Genomic DNA, 22,088 nt, shown 5'->3' with positions numbered 1-22,088 from the left:
ATCCAATATAAGTCAGAAAATGATATATGATATAAGATATAACCTTGCAGAGAGCCTATCCTACTGACAATCTCTTAGAAACAAATATAAACTGATGTGGAACCAAGACTGATTGGCACAAGATGGAGAGAATGTTGGAATATAAATAACGAAATTACAGTTAATGAACGTTTAAGCTTAATCCAGTATAAACTAATGTACAGAAGACGACGACATTGCTGATGTTTTGAATGACTTCTTTGCTGAGGCATGGACAAGCACCACACCTCTTGCCATCTTCCCCCTGCCCATACCTATAAGGCAGGTTGAGCTGTGCAGCATTGGCCAGATAAAGCAAGCTCTGACCAGACTCAGCCCACGTAGAACGTGTGGGCCTGATGGCATTCCAGCCTGGCTACTAAAATAGCATTCAGAAGATCGAGCCCCTGTCATCAAACACATTGTTAAGAATCTTCTGCTGCATGGAAGATTGTCAATGTGTGTCCCATACCTAAAGTGTCAAACCCACGTACAACGACTGACTGGAGGCCCATCTCTATAACTTCATGTCTCGGAAAAATCCAGGAGAGCTTCATCATGAAAAAAACTAATGCTGACAGTTCTGTCTGAGTGCATGAATCAGTATGCCTACCTCCCAAAATCCAGCACTACTACCGTCAGCCACACACTCCCGGCTGACAGCTGCAGACTCCAGAGAACCAACAATGGCGAGGGTGTTGCTGATGTCCAAAGTGTTTGATCAACTAGATGACTCAAAGCTCCCAACATCATCTGTCTGACATTGAGCTGTGTCCAAGGTTACTGGCTTGGCTCCACAGCTAAGAAGGCAGAGGGTGATGGCAAATGGCATGTTTTAGCCCACACGGGGGCATGGTCTCACCATATGTTTCTCCTTCACATGTCCACCTGAAACGTTGTCTTCAGGGACACTCTGGACACTGAGTATGAAGACGATGTAGGGCTGTCCCGAGCCAGCATCCTGGTGGACACTTCCATGGGCTTGGATGTAAAGAACCCGGAAGAGTGGGCCACATCAGCAGTCAGTCAGGAAGGCTTCAAAACGCCTGCACATTTGGACTGTTCTTGCCAGAAATGGTCTACCCACTGAAGATCTGGTCAGAGTTTACACTACATTGGTCAGGCCTTGTCTGGAATACGGTGGAGTGCTGTTAGTTGAATGCAACAAAAAGCAGCAGGCCCAACGAGACAGGATGCAGAGGAGGGCCTTGAGGATCATCTCCAGAGATGGAGCAGTCCAACCACAGCTCCCGTCACTGCAGAGCAGGCGAGAGCAGGCTGCAGTGCACCTGGTGAAGGACATGCACACTCTTAACCACGCACTGAATGACCTGCTCCCTCCAAAAAGAGGTAACTGCACCACCAGGCTCCTGGGAAACAGCCACAAATCGTGCTATATAACTGCCCATATGAACCACCCGAGAAATTGTACATCTTACTTCATTTTAACATTTCAATTTTCATCATGAAAAATGTACTGTAATGTTTAAAGAGTTATTTATGTCACGTATTATGTGTTATGCATTTTAAATCAGTGTTAATGCAATTCTTAGTAATGTAAATTCTACATGTCTTCAGTTTTATCTGTGAGCAAGAGTAAATAAACTCAAACTCAGAATTTATCATACAATAAAGAAAATTCACTAATTCTATAGCACAGCTGCAGAGTCATGTCTTAAGTGTAAAACTAACAATGACTCAAAAATCAATGCTTTCTGGGAATGCTATAATGTCCCAAAGTTATGGGCGGAGTTAGAAAGTTGGCTGTCAGAAGTATCACAATGTACATTTACTTTGAACCCTTCTGTCCGCATATTTCATGGAATATGGGTTGGATGATTCTTGAAAAAAAAAATATTGAAAAAAAAACAAATATTTAACTAGAAATAAACTAATCCTCCATCGTTAACACAATGAAAAGGCCAAATGCTTTGTTATCTAAGTGAGTGGGCGATGGAGAGAAACCAAATGGTGTAGTTTGAGGCCATGTTGGCGGAGAGTGATACGGGTGCTGGAGATGGGGTTGGGAGCAGGTAGGTCTGGGCTGGGTGATGTCGTTGATGTTTGTGTGCGTTTGTTTGTATGCTGTTGTTGGTATGTGTATGTTTTGAATTGTAAAAAAATGTTCTTGTGCACAAGATAAAATTAACTAATAAACTACCTCTACGTGGTGTGGTCAAGGTTAAGTGTGCGTAGGTAATATTGCAACTGGTACAGTATGTGGTCTGGCTGTAAGAGGGTTATGACTAACGTCCAGACCACTACTGTATGCTGTTTGAGGGTTAAGTAACATGGTAACATAGCAGGGGCCACAGTATGTTGTGTGGCTGTATGAACCTACAATATGTGGTGTGTTGGTACTTCCAGGGAGCCATCACCACACCGTTTATCACCAGAAGCAGAGGGAGGGGTAGGTCAGAGGAGGGTCGAAGAAACCTCACCAGACACCCGACAAAACGAAACCAAATCTAGCACCTGCTTAGCAGTAAATCATAACATACTGTCACGGTGGACACATATATTCATACACAGACCAGCTGGGAAAGGTCTGGCTCAAATTCAATAGTAGTGTTTCTGAAATAGTGTTAACTTGTAACGAATTCAATAAAATAGTATAACGTCCAACTCCTGTGGAGGACGAGTACACGCCCATGTCTATTATAGCAAATATAGGGTCATCCTTGGGTGTGTCCTAATAATATCTCATTACTGAAGTGTGCACTTGTTCGCTACTTTCCACAAATGTAAAAACATTGGATTGGTGGAGGGATGGGCTTGGCATGGGCTAGATTTCTTATACCGGTAATTTCCTTTCAAATCAGTAAAGGGAAGTGAAGAAGTGCACACTTTAGGAGGAAGAAGAGATTATTGCGTTCCATTTCAGTCAGTCAACTTCTGTACTACATACTATAATTATACTGTGGGGAGTTGCACTCTTGCGACTTCAGTTGAAGGATCTACAATTATGCCTGACAAGGCAAATTAAATCCGTTCCTCACCCTGCCTTCCACATTCCCTCGGATTCATTCCACTCTTCACCTCGCTAAAACAAACAACTGAACAACTAGACTGTCTTACATTGCACCAACTAAACCGTCCCATAGTGGACATGGTGTCCTGAATGTTGTACTTGTTCTCATACGTTTTCTAATCACAATCAATGAGTTATTCTTCAATTTGCTGGTGCAATGAATAAGATGGCTAAGAAAATGACCCGAGACGGCGAAGGCTAAGCTGGGTTCGGGGTCGAGATCATGCCCCCAGTCATGCAGTCATAGCATTTATCTGAAAGATACTCACGATCTACGTGTAGTTTGTCTCTGATTGGAGCACGCTCAGCCAAACCTCGCACGAACCAGTCCTTGTGTGCATTGCCACGTACTACATACAAAATCCCTGTAAGATGTGTAGCTTTCTCGAGGAAGCTTGGAATTACTGATGGCGACTGGTGGCTGCCTGGGCGTGGGGTATGTGGTGGCTGCCTGGGCGTGGGGTATGTGGTGACTGCCTGGGCGTGGGGTATGTGGTGGCTGCCTGGGCGTGGGGTATGTGGTGGCTGCCTGGGCGTGGGGTATGTGGTGGCTGCCTGGGCGTGGGGTATGTGGTGGCTGCCTGGACGTGGGGTATGTGGTGGCTGCCTGGGTGTGGGGTATGTGGTGGCTGCCTGGGCGTGGGGTATGTGGTGGCTGCCTGGGCGTGGGGTATGTGGTGACTGCCTGGGCGTGGGGTATGTGGTGGCTGCCTGGGCGTGGGGTATGTGGTGGCTGCCTGGGCGTGGGGTATGTGGTGGCTGCCTGGGCGTGGGGTATGTGGTGGCTGCCTGGGTGTGGGGTATGTGGTGGCTGCCTGGGTGTGGGGTATGTGGTGGCTGCCTGGGCGTGGGGTATGTGGTGGCTGCCTGGGTGTGGAGTATGTGGTGGCTGCCTGGGCGTGGGGTATGTGGTGGCTGCCTGGACGTGGGGTATGTGGTGGCTGCCTGGGCATGGGGTATGTGGTGGCTGCCTGGACATGGGGTATGTGGTGGCTGCCTGGGCGTGGGGTATGTGGTGGCTGCCTGGGCATGGGGTATGTGGTGGCTGCCTGGGCGGGTGGTATGTGGTGGCTGCCTGGGCGGGTGGTATATGGTGGCTGCCTGGGCGGGTGGTATGTGGTGGCTGCCTGGGCGTGGGGTATGTGGTGGCTGTCTGGACGTGGGGTGGTGGCTGCCTGGACGTGGGGTATGTGGTGGCTGCCTGGACGTGGGGTATGTGGTGGCTGCCTGGACGTGGAGTATGTGGTAGTTCCTGTGCGTTCTGTCACCGGTTACAGAGGCTACTCGAAAAGAGAGGGTGGCCAGGTTCGGAGGGCACGCTCCGCCACCTGTGTCTACCGTTGGTGAAGTGATCTGGTCCTACGTGGACTTTGGAGTCCAGGCTCGCTAAACTAGCATTCCCCTGGCCTTATGGCAACCCCATTCCTATTTTCAGTTCCTGGAGTTGGAGGGAGTGAAGGAAACTGGGTTTGCGTGCCCCTGTGATGAAGAAGAAGTCCCCCGAGCACTTGGCTGGGGTAACCCTTGGAATGCGAGGCCTTGGCATAGATCTGAGTGACTAGTGCACCCCTCAGCAAAAAAAGAACTGTGACGACAGTGTCCCAACGTTTGGTAAACGGGGTACTACATCAGCCATTGCCAGAGCCCCCTGTGCCCGTCAAGGGTCCAGGCTTCATTGCTGATTCCTGCCTGTAGCTCACCAGTCCCTATAAGATATCTAGTGATACTGGTTATGGGCTCTATAGGAAATTAGTTGTGGTAGCAGAGTCAAGGGAATGAGCAGGGTTGAACATGACCATGTCATTAGTCAACATGCAGTTCGTATGAGCCCCAAAATGAGCTGTCTGTCTCCAGGTCAATACTTTAGTTCCTGGGAATTAGATTAATTTATGCACCTGCCCCTGTCTGTTACAATGTATTGAGAGATGTCTGTCCCATTCCCAGATAGGGTACAAGGCGCTTTGTCTTCAGTACCTGGGTCTATTTTTAATGTGTGCGGTCCAGTGACTAAACTGCGTGAAGTTCGTTGTGACAACAATACCTCGAAGTGGCATGGCCACGGCAAATCGGGGTACGTCACTGATCGCCAGAGCCCGTGTACCCAGAGTGGGGCGGGCTTTAGGCAAACCTTGGCACCTAAACACAATTTTTTTCAACTGAGTTCCACTGTGTTCACGGGTGTTAAAAGTGGTGCCACCCGCGTGGCGGTGCGATTCCTGAAAGGTGTACGTGATCTCAGACCTGTCTCTAAACCTATTGCGCCCACATGGGACTTGGCGCTGGTTTCGGAGGCATTGTGTGTGGCCCCTTTTGAGCCTCTGGAAAGGTAGATCTGAAGATCCTATCCAACAAAACCTCCCTGCTCATGGCTTTGGCCTTGGCTAAAGGTGTTGGGGACCTCCACGCGTTATCTGTACACCCTTCTTGTCCATATGCGGCCTTCGCCCCGAAAGTCATTGCTGTGTCTTATAAGTTCTTAACTTTGAGCTATTTCCGTTTTCTCCTCCTTCACTTCTGAAGCGCAACAGAGGTTAAATGCCCTATGTCTGGTGTGAGCTTTACACAAGTACATTGAACGCACCTGAACATTCGGTAATGTGACCAATTTTTTGTCTGTTTTGCTAATCCACTTCACAACAGAGTGCTCTTTAAGCAGTGTCTCTCCCACTGGATTGTGGGGGCTATCTCCCTGGCATATAGCAAGAAGGGGCAAGGGTTACCTAGCAGTGAATGTTCCCACGGGACACCAGTCGACAACATCCGGTTAAAATTGGAGGGCTCGCAAAAATAAATAATCGTAATATTAAACACTCATGAACATACATATCTTATATAATTTAAAAGCTTACATTCTTGTTAATCTAACTGCATTGTCCGATTTACAATAGGCTTTACAGCGAAAGCAAACCTTGCGATTGTCTGAGGACGGCACCCTACATATTATTTTTCAACCAGCACAGGCTTCACAAAATCACAAATAGCGATGAAATGAATCACTTACTTTTGAAGATCTTACTCTGTTTGCAATCCCAAGTGTCCCAGCTACAACATGAATGGTTGTTTGTTAGATAAAATCTCTCTTTATATCCCAAAAAGTCAGTTTAGTTGGTGCCGTCGATTTCAGTAATCCACTTGTTCAACATGCAGACAGGAGTCCAAAAAGCTACCGCTAGACTTCATCCAAACAAGTCAAACATTTCTATTTAATCTTCAGGTACCCTAAAATGTAAATAAACTATAATATTTCATACGGAAAGTAGTATGTTCAATAGGAAAGTAAAATTGGTAATCGCGCACCCTCTTCCTCGCGGGCCGAAATACTGATATTGTTCTGGTGCTCTCTTCCCTAAATCTCCAAATTCTTGCTTGTTTTTCAAGAAAGAAGCCTGAAACCTTGAATAAGGACTGTTGACATCTAGTGGAAGCCATAGGAATTGCAATCTGGGAGCCGGAATTACATAGGACCCGTTGCTTTCCATTGTAAGAGCCTGGGACTGCAAAAATAAAAAAAAGTCTGGTTGCTTTTTCTTTGGAGTTTCGCCTGCCATATCAATTCTGTTATAGTCTCAGACATGATTTTAATGGCTTTAGAAACTTCGAAGTGTTTTCTATCCAATACTACCAATTATATGCATATCCTTGCTTCTGGGCCTGAGTAACAGGCAGTTTATTTTGGGCAAGTCAGTCAGGCGGAAATTCAGGAAACTAGACCCTATCCCAGAGAGGTTTTAAAGTGTTGACTATAGGAGATATTTGTGCTGCGGCAAGTTGGCCAGCACCAACACACTTTTGTGAGGTTTTATCGCTGCTCCCAGCATAGCACACAGTGTGCTTACAGCTGGGACGGGGGAAAGTCCCTAGGCAGCACGCCCTGTCCTCATTACCTAGACTGATGCATCTGGCGGGGTCAGGTCTGGGTGGTCGGCCATGGGCTGTTCCGTTGGGGTCGGCTTGGGGCATGATTATATTTCCCAATAGTATGTTGTTCTCTATGAGTACATCACGGCAATTCAATCCCAAGTGTGTTTAATCTTATTGTAATGTGTAATCCGAGTGTACAAAACATTAAGGACAACTGCTCTTTCCATGACATAGACTGACCAGGTGAATCCAGGTGAAAGATATGATCCCTTATTAATTTATTAAATCCACTTCAGTCAGTGTAGATTAAGTGGAGGAGAAGAGACAGGTTAAAGAAGGATTTTAAGCCTTGAGACAATTGAGACATTGATTGTGTGTGTGTGTGTGTGTGTGTGTGTGTGTGTGTGTGTGTGTGTGTGTGTGTGTGTGTGTGTGTGTGTGTGTGTGTGTGTGTGTGTGTGTGTGTGTGTGTGTGTGTGTGTGTGTGTGTGTGTGTGTGTGTGTGTGTGTGTGTGTGTGTGTGTGTGTGTGTGTGTGTGTGTGTGTGTGTGTGTGTGTGTGTGTGTGTGTGTGGGGGGGGGTAACTGAATATTAGGAAGGTGTTCTTAATGTTTACAGCCCTATAGACACACACCAGCGTAAATTCTGAATTCAGTTTTCCGAATTGCACTTTAATTCCAGTTAAATTCTTGAATTTGAATTGGCCACACCCCACAGCAAGCATCATTTGAATTGGCCACACCCCACAGCAAGCATCATTTGAATTGGCCACACCCCACAGCAAGCATCATTTGAATTGGCCACACCCCACAGCAAGCATCATTTGAATTGGCCACACCCCACAGCAAGCATCATTTGAATTGGCCACACCCCACAGCAAGCATCATTTGAATTGGCCACACCCCACAGCAAGCATCATTTGAATTGGCCACACCCCACAGCAAGCATCATTTGAATTTAATTTGAATGAAAGGAAGTCAAATTTCATTAAAGGAAATTCAAATGGCTTATTTATTCTATACGTCACCATAGACTTTTTGACATCATGTGTCCATTTCCCAAGGTTGAAACATTTCATTTATTAATGTATTATCCTTCAACTATTTTACTTCATTACAGGTCTGGAAATATTCCAAGATCATGTTTTTTTATTTGTATAATCATTCATAATAATTAAATAATGTATAATCGTTTAAAAATGAAATAACTCATCATTTAAATATCAGAAAAAAATAATTTCCTAGAATGCATTAGATCAAATCATCAAACACTGCAGAATGGTATTATGATATTTATAATGTCTTTACTGTTTTTAAACTTCTGTATGTCTAATGTTTACTGTTCATTTTTGTTGTTTTTCACTTTATATATTCACTTTGTATGTTGTCTACATCACTTGCTTTGGCAATGTTAACACATGTTTCCCATGCCAATAAAGCCCTTGAATTGAATTGGAACAGAACAATCTAATATCATGACCACAAAAAAAAGAATGCTCTTTGACATCTTTGAGTTCTAATCAAACTAATATTTGAAATGGTATGTATATTCTTTGCATTAATAAGTGTCATATCCTTTAGATAAAATATTTGTCAAATGAATGATACTTTCATGTTTTACGTCTCAGTTGAATTCAAATTAAATTCAAATTCTGCTTCATGTGAGGTGTGGCCATTTCAAATTCAAATCCAATTAATGGTTAGAATTGTCTTTTTAACAGAATTGATCCCAACCCTGAAACACACATAACCAGATGGCGTTGGATGGTTGGTGACGAACAGATTCAAATCCATTCATTACTTCCACATGATCACAGTAGCAAAACCTGACTTTTCAGAAACGACTATTTCAGTGTTAAAAATATACGTAAGTCAGAATCAACATTCAAAACAAGAGCTCAAGAGAAATGTCATAAAATATTGGTTGCCTCGGCCTCCTAGTCAATACACATAAAACGTAACGATATAGGGTTAGGGTTAGATGTCTGAGAAATGGCACTCAGCTTTAACTGTTTGTGGTGTGAACTTTACAAACCTGTTTATTACTGAGAGGTATGGGACAGTCGTCGCCCTGTACCCCTACAGTAACCCTATCCCCTTACCCTTGGCTCGTGAAATGTGCTTACTGCTTCAAATGGTTTCCCCCTCTGTCCTTCTGCTGTAGGGAGATGGCCCGAGTCCTTGGATAGAGGACTGGTGTGAATATGCACCACTTAAATCAGGATAATGTGCGATGCAGCTGATGGGGAGGTGTATGCCTCTGTGAATCACTGAGTAAGCAGTCACAGGAGGGTTATGGATGGCTATTTTGGAGGAGTGTATGATTGGACGTGAATGGTGACACATTTGTTCATGGCTGTGTGAATGTATAGTAGGATTGCTGATACTGTATGTACCACACAGTTCTTCTTGTTGTTTTTGTTGGGGTGCTTTATCAACCTTCAATAACATTGGTTTGGATTGTATTTGATGCCAATTTCAGGCATTGAGCTTTCTGGTTTAGATGGTCCATATTAGCTGTCTGTCTGCCAGTGCCAACTTTTATGTGACAGGACTTTTCCTACTGTACAGTACAAGACACTGGTCCTTTTTTATTACAGAGCATCAGAGCTTTATTCTCAGCTTTGTTCCCTGGCCATGGCCCTAGGCTGATTCCAGATCTGTTTGTGCTGTCTTGTCAACTTTAATGACTGTGACAAACGTAGTAGTTGACAAGACAGCACAAACAGATCTGGGATCAGGCTATCCTAGTCCTTTCCTAATGGTTGCCCCTTCTGGATGACTTGTCAGCCACTCCGTCGACCCCCAGATTACTCATAGACTCCAGTAACATACTGTACGACAGCTCTTCTGCTTTCGATAGACTGACATGTAGACATTTAAACCCGTGCCCGTACGGTTCCTCTCTTTTCTTTATTGACACTTGACTCTCCTCCCTCCCTCCCAGCCTTCCACCCCCTCTCACCCGCCCTCTCTATCTCTTCTCTCTCTCCTTCTCTCTCTCTTCTCTCTCTCCCCCTCTCGACACAGTTGTCCTCACATATTAAGGCTCTGGTGGGATTAGCTGCTGGAATCCCCTGCATTTGTTTTGCTTTCTCACCGGGGCGAAAGCGAGGGAGGGAGGGAGGGAGAAAGAGCGAAACGGTGGGAGGGAGGAAAAGATGTGTTTGTGGTCTCTTTTCCACATGTCCCACATTGCTAACGTCCGTAACGTGAGGTATGCGCTTGCATACGTTTCTGCTCTGACTCTCGGAATTGGCCAGAATCTTTGAAATGTCTGGATCTTTTTTTCTCCTCGCATCCTTTTTTTGTCATGCTGGCCTTCCACTGACCAGCGATGTATTATGTCTTAAACCCCTGAAAAGTTTCAAGCCAGGAGGGATTTCACACAGGAAATAGTTCCAGTGGAGGTGCTGTGCGGTTGGACTGGGACTGAACTGAGGGTTGGTGTTGCTAACCAAGAACAGAGGGGAGGACTCAGAGAAAGAGAAAAAGAGTGAGGAAGAGAGAGAGAGAGAGAGAGAGAGAGAGAGAGAGAGAGAGAGAGAGAGCTGGCAATGTGGTCTTCAGGTAAGGCTTTTTTGTTGTTGCTTTATCTGTCTGGCTCTAGCTGTGGCGCGACAATAGCCTCCTGAATTGTTATGGTGGTCTTGAGTAGTTGTTGCCGGGTGAAACACTGCACAGAAGAGATATCTTTAGAGCAAAATGGTCTGGATACAATAAATTGTAAATATAACCCCTTATTTAGAACCTAAATACAGTGCAGTGTAATAGTAAGATTATGTGAAGCCGTCTGACTTTGTGATGAACTTTAATGTCAGTTCTAAGTGACAAAGGTGTCATATTAGATGGCTTTTGTGTTGACTTCCAATTTCATTGGACGAAGTTCCTTGATCATTCCAAACACCTATTGAACCAGTGGGTAATCTTCAGAGATGTTTTCATGGACCAAATATCACACGTACATGGTGTTTCCTTTCAGAGTCTGGATCTGTCAACCTAATATACACATATACCGTTCATGGACAGCTGACAACAGTAGCGACTGCTACACCTGTTAAACACTCCACCTCTGCCTTATGTAACACCAGCGATTTAGCCTGGGCTGATTTTAGTGTGTGTGTGTGTGTGTGTATGCGTGTGTATGCGTGTGTGTTCTTTTGACTTATTCCACATTTTGTTTTGTTACAGCCTGATTTCAAATTTGTATCAAATACCCCCCCCCCCCCATCTACACACAATACCCCATTATGACAAAGTGAAGACGTGTTTAGAAAATGTTGTATAATTTTTCTTTCTTTTTAGACTGAATTTGAATGCAGCAAAATGTTAAGTGTGCATGGGTGTGTAGACTTTCACTAGTGTATCTAAAAGCATGTGGCCTGTGATGTCAACCATGTGACAGAGTTGGTGACAACATGTCACTGCAGAGCCCTGTCCCCACCAATGACCCCGAGGAAGACCTCCTCCTGTTGGCCGCCTGGCCTTGCTCATCTGACCCCCAGAATGTCCCCACCAGGTTCTGAAATAGAATCCAAAGAGTTCTATAGCTCCACATGGCGAAGTGAAGTTTTCAACGGAAATCAGGGAAGCGGCGTACCGTAGCAATCTTTCCCCAATGAAAGCAGTTTGGCCAAGCATGAAATCAGGCCCTAAACGATACATATAGTTAATTTTTTTTGAAAATTATGACTGGATTATGGTTCCCGTCTAAATGTCGAGAATGATATACAGTACAAGTCAAACGTTTGGACACACCTACTCATTCAAGTTTAGATTTTTTACTATTTTCTACATTGCAGAATAATAGTGAAGACATCAAACTATGAAATAACACATGGAATCATGTATCAAGCAAAAAAGTGTTCAACAAATCAAAATATATTTTGATTTTAGATTCTTTAAAGTAGCCACCCTTTGCCTTGATGACAGCGTTGCACACTTTTGGCATTCTCTCAACCAGCTTCATGAGGTGGTCATCTGGAATGCATTTCAATTAATAGGTGTGCCTTGTTAAAAGTGGAATGTCTTTCCTTTTTAATGCATTTGAGCCAATTAGTTAGGGGTGGTATGCAGAAGACAACCCTACTTGGTAAAATACCAAGTCCATATTATGGCAAGAACAGCTCAAATAAGCAAAGAGAAATGACAGTCCATCATTACTTTAAGACAGGAAGTTCGTCAATAAGTTTGTCAATTCAAGAACTTTGAAGGTTTCTTCGAGTGCAGTTGCAAAAACTATCAAGCGCTATGATGAAACTAGCTCTCATGAGGACCACCACAGGAAAGGAAGACCCAGAGTTACCTCTGCCGCAGAGGATAAGTTCATTAGAGTTACCAGCCTCAAAAATTGCAGCCCAAATAAATGCTTCACAGAGTTCAAGTAACAGACACATCTCAACATCATCTGTTCAGAGGAGACTGCGTGAATCAGGCCTTCATTGTCAAGTTGCTGCAAAGAAACCACTACTAAAGGACACCAATAATAAGAAGATACTTCCTTGGGCCAAGAAACACAAGCAATGGACATTAGACTGGTGGAGATCTGTCCTTTGTTCTGATGAGTCCACATTTTTGGTTCCAACCACCTAGTCTTTGTGAGATGCAGAGTAGGTGAACGGATGATCTCCGCATGTGTTGTTCCCACCGTGAAGCATGGCGGAGGAGGTGTGATGGTGTGGGGGTGCTTTGCTGGTGACACTGTCAGTGATTTATTTAGAATTCAAGGCACACTTAACCAGCATTGCTACCACAGCATTCTGCAGCTATACGCTATCCCATCTGGTTTGAGCTTAGTGGTACTGTCATTTGTTTTTCAACAGGACAATGACCCAACACACCTCCAGGCTGTGTAAGGGCTACTTGACAAAGAATGAGAGTGATGGAGTGCTGCATCATATGACCTGGCCTTCACAATCACCCGACCTCAACCCAATTGAGCTGGTTTGGGATGAGTTGGACCGCAGAGTGAAGGAAAAGCAGCCAACAAGTGCTCAGCAGATGTCAGAACTCCTTCAAGACTGTTGGGAAAACATTCCTCATGAAGCTGGTTGAGAGAATGCCAAGAGTGTGCAAAGCTGTCATCAAGGCAAAGAATGGTTACTTTGAAGAATCTCAAATATAACATTTTTTTGGATTTGTTTATTTTTATTTTGGTTACTACATGATTCCATGTGTTATGTGTTATTTCATCGTTTTGATGTCTTCACTATTGTTCTACATTGTGGAAAATAGTAAAAATGAAGAAAAACCCTTGAATGAGTGGGTGTGTACAAACTTTTGACTGGTACTGTATGTTCATGCTATAGTCACCAGTCAACTCCATTACACTCAAAAGTTACTTCAAATTCAACCAGTGAATGCTAGCGATGGCTAGCTATGCTAACTATTCTACCACTCTGTCTTAATGAGTGTTACAGCACACTGCACATGAAAATGTATATTTTAAGTGGTATGCAGTAGGTTCATTACGATATCACCAAAGTATGTTGTATCGGACATTTCAAACAACATTCCCAGCTTATGAAAATGCAGTCATGGTGTTTAGTTTGAGAATGAACAAGATTGAACAAGGCAACCTTTGGGGCTAATTTAAATGGGCGCCAACAGCCGATTAGAAGGATTTTTACATCCATACACCAGTACGACCCACGCGACCGCAGTGAAACGTCACTCCTTGAGGAACTATGGAACTACTTCAAAAGATATTCCAGAAAATTACATTTATTTTAAAATGTACACAACATGTCACAATGGCAATTTAGAAGCAATTGTCTCTTCCTCTGAGGTATGTGTGTTTTTGTTTCAGGCATCTGGCAGTATTCAGACATACTGTTAAGGCTATTTTGGGTTGGGTAGTTCATGTAGGAATATGGTGGTTGAGGCTAGATGGGACGTGTGTGTGTGTGTGTGTGTGTGTGTGTGTGTGTGTGTGTGTGTGTGTGTGTGTGTGTGTGTGTGTGTGTGTGTGTGTGTGTGTGTGTGTGTGTGTGTGTGTGTGTGTGTGTGTGTGTGTGTGTGTGTGTGTGTGTGTGTGTGTGTGTGTGTGTGTGTGTGTGTGTGTGTGTGTGTGTGTGTGTGTGTGTGTGTGTGTGTGTGCGAGACAGTGAGATGAGGCAGAGAGAGAGAGACATTCTGTCTTCAAGGTGTAGTGTGAAAACAACAGGGATGTGTGAGAGAATAACGGTCAACATCAACATTCTCAGCCTCTACGGATCAGGGTGTATCCACTGACATCATAGTTCACACACACACACACACACACACACACACACACACACACACACACACACACACACACACACACACACACACACACGCACGCACGCACGCACGCACGCACGCACGCACGCACGCACGCACACACACAGACACACACACACACACACACACACACTCTCGCATCGAGAACACCACCTCAGCTGTTGTTAATAATCGATTCATTAATACCATTCAAAGAAGTACATTTTCTATTTTAGTGGTTGCTATGTTCGTACATAGGGCTGGCCCCACACAATACCCCACAATGACAAAGCGAAAACAGGTTTTGGACATTTTTGAAAATGTATAAAAAATTTCAGACAGAAATACCTTATTTACATAAGTATTCAGACCCTTTGCTATGAGAATCGAAATTGAGCTCAGGTGCATCCTGTATTCATTGATCATCCCTTGAGATGTTTCTACAACTTGATTGGAGTCCACACCTGTGATACATTCAATTGATTGGACATGATATGGAAAGGCACACACCTGTCTATATAAGGTTCCACAGTTGACAGTGGAAAAACTAAACCATGAGGTCGAAGGAATTGAATACATTTCAGAATAAGGCTTTAACGTAACAAAATGTGGAAACGTCAAGGGGTCTGAATACTTTCCGAATGCACTGTATTCCTACCTGATCAATAGTCTATATTTAGTGGTATCACCTCTCTGAAATCCAACCTGATATGCTTATCCTTTCAGACTCCCAGGTTCTGTCTGTTTCAATGGAAACTCAGAGGGCTACAAAGGTCCTTTCCATCATGCTAACAGCCACCATCCTAGCCACCAATCCAAAATAAATCATTGATGTAATCTCCGGTATGCAAACCTCTACAAACCAGGAAAAGGCATTGTGAAATTACTTATGTTGGCATATAGAGCAATGGTTCTTTAACCTCTCCTTTTGGAGCCCCTGCCGAGCTAGCACACCTGATGCAACTTGTCAACTAATCATCAAGCCCTTGATTAGGTGAATCAGGTGCGATAGTTCAGGGCTACAACACAATTGTGAAACGTCTGGGGGTCTCCAAGAAGAGGTTTAAGAAGCACTGGTATAGAGAATCTGATTGTCCAGTAGCTGTAGCTGGGTTTCTCAGTCCGGTTTTTTGTACAGTACAGCAAGATAATTTTAGTAAACGAAAACTGAAACTAAAACTGAAACTAATTATTTAAAAAAACTATTTAGTTAGCTAATATAAATAAATTATAACAAACCCATTTGAAAAGCAAAAACTTCACAAATGATTATCTATGATTCCAAAACTAACTAAAATAAAATAAAAACCATCATGAATTGTGTTCAGTTTTATTTCTAAACTTTGTGCAAAAATCAAATGGGATTTTATATGGGTTTTTCAAGCGCCTGAAGCTGGTTGGTAAATGTAGCCAGATTTTTTTCTCTTGGGAATCGCTACAGAGAGGAAGCGCAGAAGCGAGAGGCTTGACTCCGACCCTAAATCTGTCCAAAGCAAGAAGCAGAGGAAGTGCATATTTTTGGTATGGAGGTCAATGAAAGCGTGTGGTGAAAATAAAAGTGAATTGCTCATTAGCTAGGTGAGGCTTATTTGATCGAATATAAGTTTAGTAATGTTTAGGTTGTTACGGATGTACTGATTGAAGTGGACGCATGTGGCATACAGGCAACTTTGAGAATATCTGTTTTATATCAGAGTTGTGCCTGTTGTTCACACCCATATCTGCCCTCTCATTCTCTACAATGTCCCCGCCTGATCCTCCTCCTCCCCGCCTGATCCTCCTCCTCCCCGCCTGATCCTCCTCCTCCCCGCCTGATCCTCCTCCTCCCCGCCTGATCCTCCTCCTCCCCGCCTGATCCTCCTCCTCCCCACCTGATCCTCCTCCTCCCCACCTGATCCTCCTCCTCCCCACCTGATCCTCCTCCTCCCCGCCTGCCTTCCACCTTTGTGGACATTTATTCCCATTATTAGTAATTAGTCCAGTATCTTGTCAGTGTTGACGACTATTGACGACTATCACTAGCTAACTTGAATCTTCTTACATATACTACCTAAAGTTAAAAAGCATTGGATTGGTGTAAACATAGGCCAGAGAAAGTTTCCTTGCACCAGTCTCGGCGCTATTCCTTTTAAATCCAAGTCACATTGAGATTGACTTGAAAAGAATTTAAACATTAGCTAACCTATGACCTGACCCATCATCACCTTATGTATTACTGCCCTCAGTGGCAAGAAGTGACATCACAAAAAACACAAACACTATACAATACAAATAGCTCCTAGCCTCCCACGCATGCTTTCTGTCATTAACAATAAAACTGTAATTAAATCATTTAAAAAAACTAAAACTAAATAAAAAAGTAGCAAATCAGGTCTGAAAATGTATTGAAACTAAACGGAATTTCAAATATGGTTCCTAGCTTGTGTGTACTAGCTAGTTGCACTAGCAACAGTGGTTAACACAACGCCCTGGACAAGAGCTAGTGTTGTGGCACCTGGGGGTGAATATCTTAGAGGTCAAACTGTCTTTTGAGGTTTATTGAATCTACAGTATGACACATTATTTCACCAAGGGCATATTCTGACATTTTTGCCAAAGCCCCCTATTTACATCAACCAATGATTTGCGTGGAACCCTGTGCGTATTTATCAAAACTCTGAATCAGGAGGAGACTTTTCAGCCATTATGAACTAGTCATTATGAAATGTGACTCTCCACACTCAAACCTAGTTTTTTATCTTCTGCCTTGAGTGGTTCCTACAACATGGAGGAAAATCCCAAACTCTGGTCTCGGCATTTTCAGATAACACATTTTTTTCCCTGTAGTATTTGCATCAGCTGGGGAGTTATTTTGGGGGGGGGGGATCCATTGAACTGTTTTGGGCTGATGAGAGCTTTCTCGGATTTAAGGTCTGGTACAATGACTTACATTTGAGTCATTTAGCTGACTCACAGGAGCAATTAGGGTTAAGTGCCTTTCTCAAGAGTAAATCAACAGATTTTTTACTTAGTCGTATTTGGGGATTCAAACCAGTGGTTACCGGCCCAACGCTCTTAACCACTAGGCTACCTGCTTCCCTAACCTCCACCACCATCCTTAATAACTTCCGTTTTTCCCTTATTTACGCCTGTCCTCTCCTGTCCGGTCCTATGAGTGGGCATCAGAAGGAAGTTCTGGGAAAATGGATGTCTTAGTTTACATGCGAGAGTGGTGTGATGTGGCACCTTCTCTGGTGCCTGGGCTACGTTCAGAAGGGCACAATGTTGTGCAATTTAAAAGTAGAATACGGGATCATACCAGCTCTATTCATGGCATTTCTATCTGCAATGTTTCCGCAACCTTTGCCTACTGAACATGCCTGTGTGTTCTGTTAAAAATAGCTGAAACTGTATTGACAGGGTCCTACAACTAGGGAGCAGTAGAGCCTCATCACAGTCAGGGGCTACTTTAGCTTGCAGTGGCTAGGTCCGTCTCTCTGTCTGCCTGGGGGGATCAGGTCTGCCAAGCCATGTTTGTGACACTGACATCCATAGGTCCTCTCCTGTGATGTGATGACGTCTCACAGGGTGGCTGGGTGACACTGGGACACTCTGCAGGTGGCGAACTCTAACCCTCATGTGGAAAGATGAGTGTCCATCCCTCCAGCTGGTGACAGAGATGTTACGCTCTCGCTCTCAGGGCATTAGCCTCAGATTACTGAGCTGTCCATTTCTGACGATCACACAACAGGACCTGGATCCAAATAGGATGGATTTTCTTTCAAATAGTCTGTGTGAGCATCTGATTGAGCCTGCCTAGACTGCAGGGTTTGCACTTTTGGGACTATTCCATTGGTTCCAGTATTGGAAATAATAATACTACTTTTGGACCCAGGTCTGTAGCACTAATTTAACCCCCAAAAGCTACAGTGGAGAGCTGTGGAGGGCAGTATTAGCTACAGTGGAGAGCTGTGGAGGGCAGTATTAGCTACAGTGGAGAGCTGTGGAGGGCAGTATTAGCTACAGTGGAGAGCTGTGGAGGGCAGTATTAGCTACAGTGGAGAGCTGTGGAGGGTGGAGGCAGTGGAGAGCTGGAGTATTAGCTACAGTGGAGAGCTGTGGAGGGCAATATTAGCTACAGTGGAGAGCTGTGGAGGGCAATGCTTGGAGCTACAGTGGAGAGCTGTGGAGGGCAGTATTAGCTGTGGAGGGCAGTGGAGAGCTGTGGAGGGCAGTATTAGCTACAGTGGAGAGCTGTGGAGGGCAATGTTGGAGCTGTGGACAGTGGAGAGCTGTGGAGGGCAATATTAGCTACAGTGGAGAGCTGTGGAGGGCAATATTAGCTACAGTGGAGAGCTGTGGAGGGCAGTATTAGCTACAGTGGAGAGCTGTGGAGGACAGTATTAGCTACAGTGGAGAGCTGTGGAGGGCAATATTAGCTACAGTGGAGAGCTGTGGAGGGCAGTATTAGCTACAGCGGAGAGCTGTGAAGGGCAGTATTAGCTACAGTGGAGAGCTGTGGAGGGCAATATTAGCTACAGTGGAGAGCTGTGGTGGGCAGTATTAGCTACAGTGGAGAGCTGTGGAGGGCTATTAGCTAGTGGAGAGCTGTGGAGGGCAGTATTAGCTACAGTGGAGAGCTGTGGAGGGCAGTATTAGCTACAGTGGAGAGCTGTGGAGGGCAATGTTAGCTACAGTGGAGAGCTGTGGAGGGCAATGTTAGCTACAGTGGAGAGCTGTGGAGGGCAGTATTAGCTACAGTGGAGAGCTGTGGAGGGCAGTATTAGCTACAGTGGAGAGCTGTGGAGGGCAGTATTAGCTACAGTAGAGAGCTGTGGAGGGCAATGTTAGCTACAGTGGAGAGCTGTGGAGGGCAATGTTAGCTACAGTGGAGAGCTGTAGAGGGCAGTATTAGCTACAGTGGAGAGCTGTGAAGGGCAGTATTAGCTACAGTGGAGTGCTGTGAAGGGCAGTATTAGCTACAGTGGAGAGCTGTGGAGGACAGTATTAGCTACAGTGGAGAGCTGTGAAGGGCAGTATTAGCTACAGTGGAGAGCTGTGAAGGGCAGTATTAGCTATTAGCTAGTGGAGAGCTGTGAAGGGCAGTAAGTATGGAGAGCTGTGGAGGGCAATAGCTACAGTGGAGAGCTGTGGAGGGCAGTATTAGCTACAGTGGAGAGCTGTGAAGGGCAGTATTAGCTACAGTGGAGAGCTGTGAAGGGCAGTATTAGCTACAGTGGAGAGCTGTGGAGGGCAGTATTAGCTACAGTGGAGAGCTGTGGAGGGCAATATTAGCTACAGTGGAGAGCTGTGGAGGGCAGTATTAGCTACAGTGGAGAGCTGTGGAGGGCAGTATTAGCTACAGCGGAGAGCTGTGGAGGGCAGTATTAGCTACAGCGGAGAGCTGTGGAGGGCAGTATTATCTGTTCACCCCATATTTATTACACCAGTCCTTTCTTTTTAAAGGGGCAGTGCAGTCAAAAATGTGATTTGTTTGTGTTTTATGTATTTTTCCACATTAATTAAGAGGTTGGAATAATACTGTGATTTTGTAAAAATTATAATAATGCCCTTTTTACTGTAAGAGTTTCAGAAATTTCAGCTTGGTTGGAAGGGTGGGGTTTTCGGACTGCCTGGTGACATCATCAGGCGATTTAAGTTAATAGACCAATAACAAAGAGAGTTTGCCCTCTTCTCTGCCAATAACATCTAGTTATCAGGGTACATGTCCCTCCCATTAGGCTCCTCCAATTAGGTCCCTTACTCAGACCACTCCCAGACTGCCCTAGCAAAATTCTTGCTTGAGAAATAGCTTTTTGCTAAGAATGTTTTTCTTTTTTTTGGACTATTTTAATTGAAAACAACCACAGGAAGGTACTTAATTGTTACTCAGAGATGATTTGTTATTGAGATATAAACGGATGCATTGGACCTTTAAAGCAGTGAACGGAGTGGAAGTGAACAAGTGCACACTTCGGGCAGAAGGGCAGAGACACAGGCTTCAGTGGACCATGCCCATCACCACACCGCCCTCCCCTCCCCTCCACCTCTAACCCGCACCCATGGGTGAGGTGACAGAGGATCCCTACACTCCTATTTCACCCCCTCATCATGACATCCATTAAGGCCTGCTCTAACACACACGCACGCACGCACACGCACGCACACACACACACACACACACACACACACACACACACACACACACACACACACACACACACACACACACACACACACACACACACACACACACACACACACACACACACACACACACACACACACACACACACACACACACACACACACACACACACACACACACACACACACACACACACACACACACACACACACACACACACACACACACACACACACTGTGGGGCCCCGACAGCACATTAGCGTTCGGACCATTGAGCCCAACAAGACCTGAGTTGAATTATTGATAGCAACAGTACTAATGAGGAAACTGTATCCCACTCCTCTGCTGACACAGGCTGCGTCCCATTCGATACCCTATTCCCTTTATGGTGCACTTCTTTTTAACCAGGGCCCATAGCGCGTTGGTCAAAAGTAGTGCCCTACATAGCGAATAGGGTGCCATTTGGGACGCAGTCAGAGGGACAGGGCTACCACTGTCCTGAGAACTGCAGGGAGGGACAGGCACATACAGAGACATCATGACAATAACAGTTATTGAGCCAGATTGATTGCCCAGGTCTCACACACACTAAGACCGGACCTAGAGACTCAATATCGGGGCGGCGTGGTAACCTAGTGGTTAGAGCGTTGGACTAGCAACTGACTGGTAGCAAGTTCAAATCCCCGAGCTGACAAGGTACAAATCTGTCATTCAACCCCTGAACATGCAGTTAACCCACTGTTCCTAGGCCATCATTGAAAATAAGAATTAGTTCTTAACTGACTTGCCTCGGTAAATAAATATGCCCTCCCATTGCGAAGTTGGGATCAAAACTACATTTCCAATCTATGGGTCCCTAGGCTGGAACTTAAACTGTTGTGGAAAATGGATTTTCCTACACTTTACTTTCCCACAGCAGCATGGAGGGCATTTCTGTAGTGTGGTTGACTGGAGTTGCATTATGTTTGTATGTATCATACATCAGGTGTAGGAGCTTAATTTGATCACCCAGTCACAGGAGAACTTTTAAAATGTGTAGTGTATTTGACATTTAAAAAGGCTTGGTCATTTCCACTTTGAAATCAGACTTGATTTTCCTCTACAAAAATGTCCATGAATTGTAATCCACATAATAATTCACATTTCCTGTTGCTGCAGGACTATTTTCCTGCTGTAGCGAACTGGCTCAAATTAAGATGCTACGTCTGTATGTGTGTTTGTAGCTCCTAATATTTGTGTGTGTTTACATACAAAGCAGTGTGTGTGTGTGTGTGTGTGTGTGTGTGTGTGTGTGTGTGTGTGTGTGTGTGTGTGTGTGTGTGTGTGTGTGTGTGTGTGTGTGTGTGTGTGTGTGTGTGTGTGTGTGTGTGTGTGTGTGTGTGTGTGTGTGTGTGTGTGTGTGTGTGCGTGCGTGCGTGCGTGCGTGTGTGTGTGTGTGTGTGTGTGTGTGTGTGTGTGTGTGTGTGTGTGTGTGTGTGTGTGTGTGTGTGTTTGGTGCGTGGAGTGTTTCTCCCGTGTAGTGCAGCAGTGAGGTATTAGAGGTGTCAGGCAGACTCTTTAGTATTCACTGCACCACTCTCTGACTCTCTGACTCACACACACATTGCCCCAGCCTGAGAGAGGGAGAGAGAGAGCTAGGGAGAGGGGAGAGAGAGCGAGAGAGGGGGGGAGGGAGAAAAAGAGGAATAGAGAGCCTGGGATAAGAAGAAAAAGAGGGAGGGAGAGGAGGACATGAGAAGAAGAGAGAGACTGACACAAGGTGAGAGAGGGACGGAGAGCGAGTCTGAGACAGGGAGAGAGGGGGTGAGAG

The sequence above is a fragment of the Oncorhynchus gorbuscha genome, linkage group LG10, assembly GCF_021184085.1.
Source record: "Oncorhynchus gorbuscha isolate QuinsamMale2020 ecotype Even-year linkage group LG10, OgorEven_v1.0, whole genome shotgun sequence".
NCBI classification, from domain to species: domain Eukaryota; kingdom Metazoa; phylum Chordata; class Actinopteri; order Salmoniformes; family Salmonidae; genus Oncorhynchus; species Oncorhynchus gorbuscha.
Note: the sequence above shows the minus strand (reverse complement) of the source record.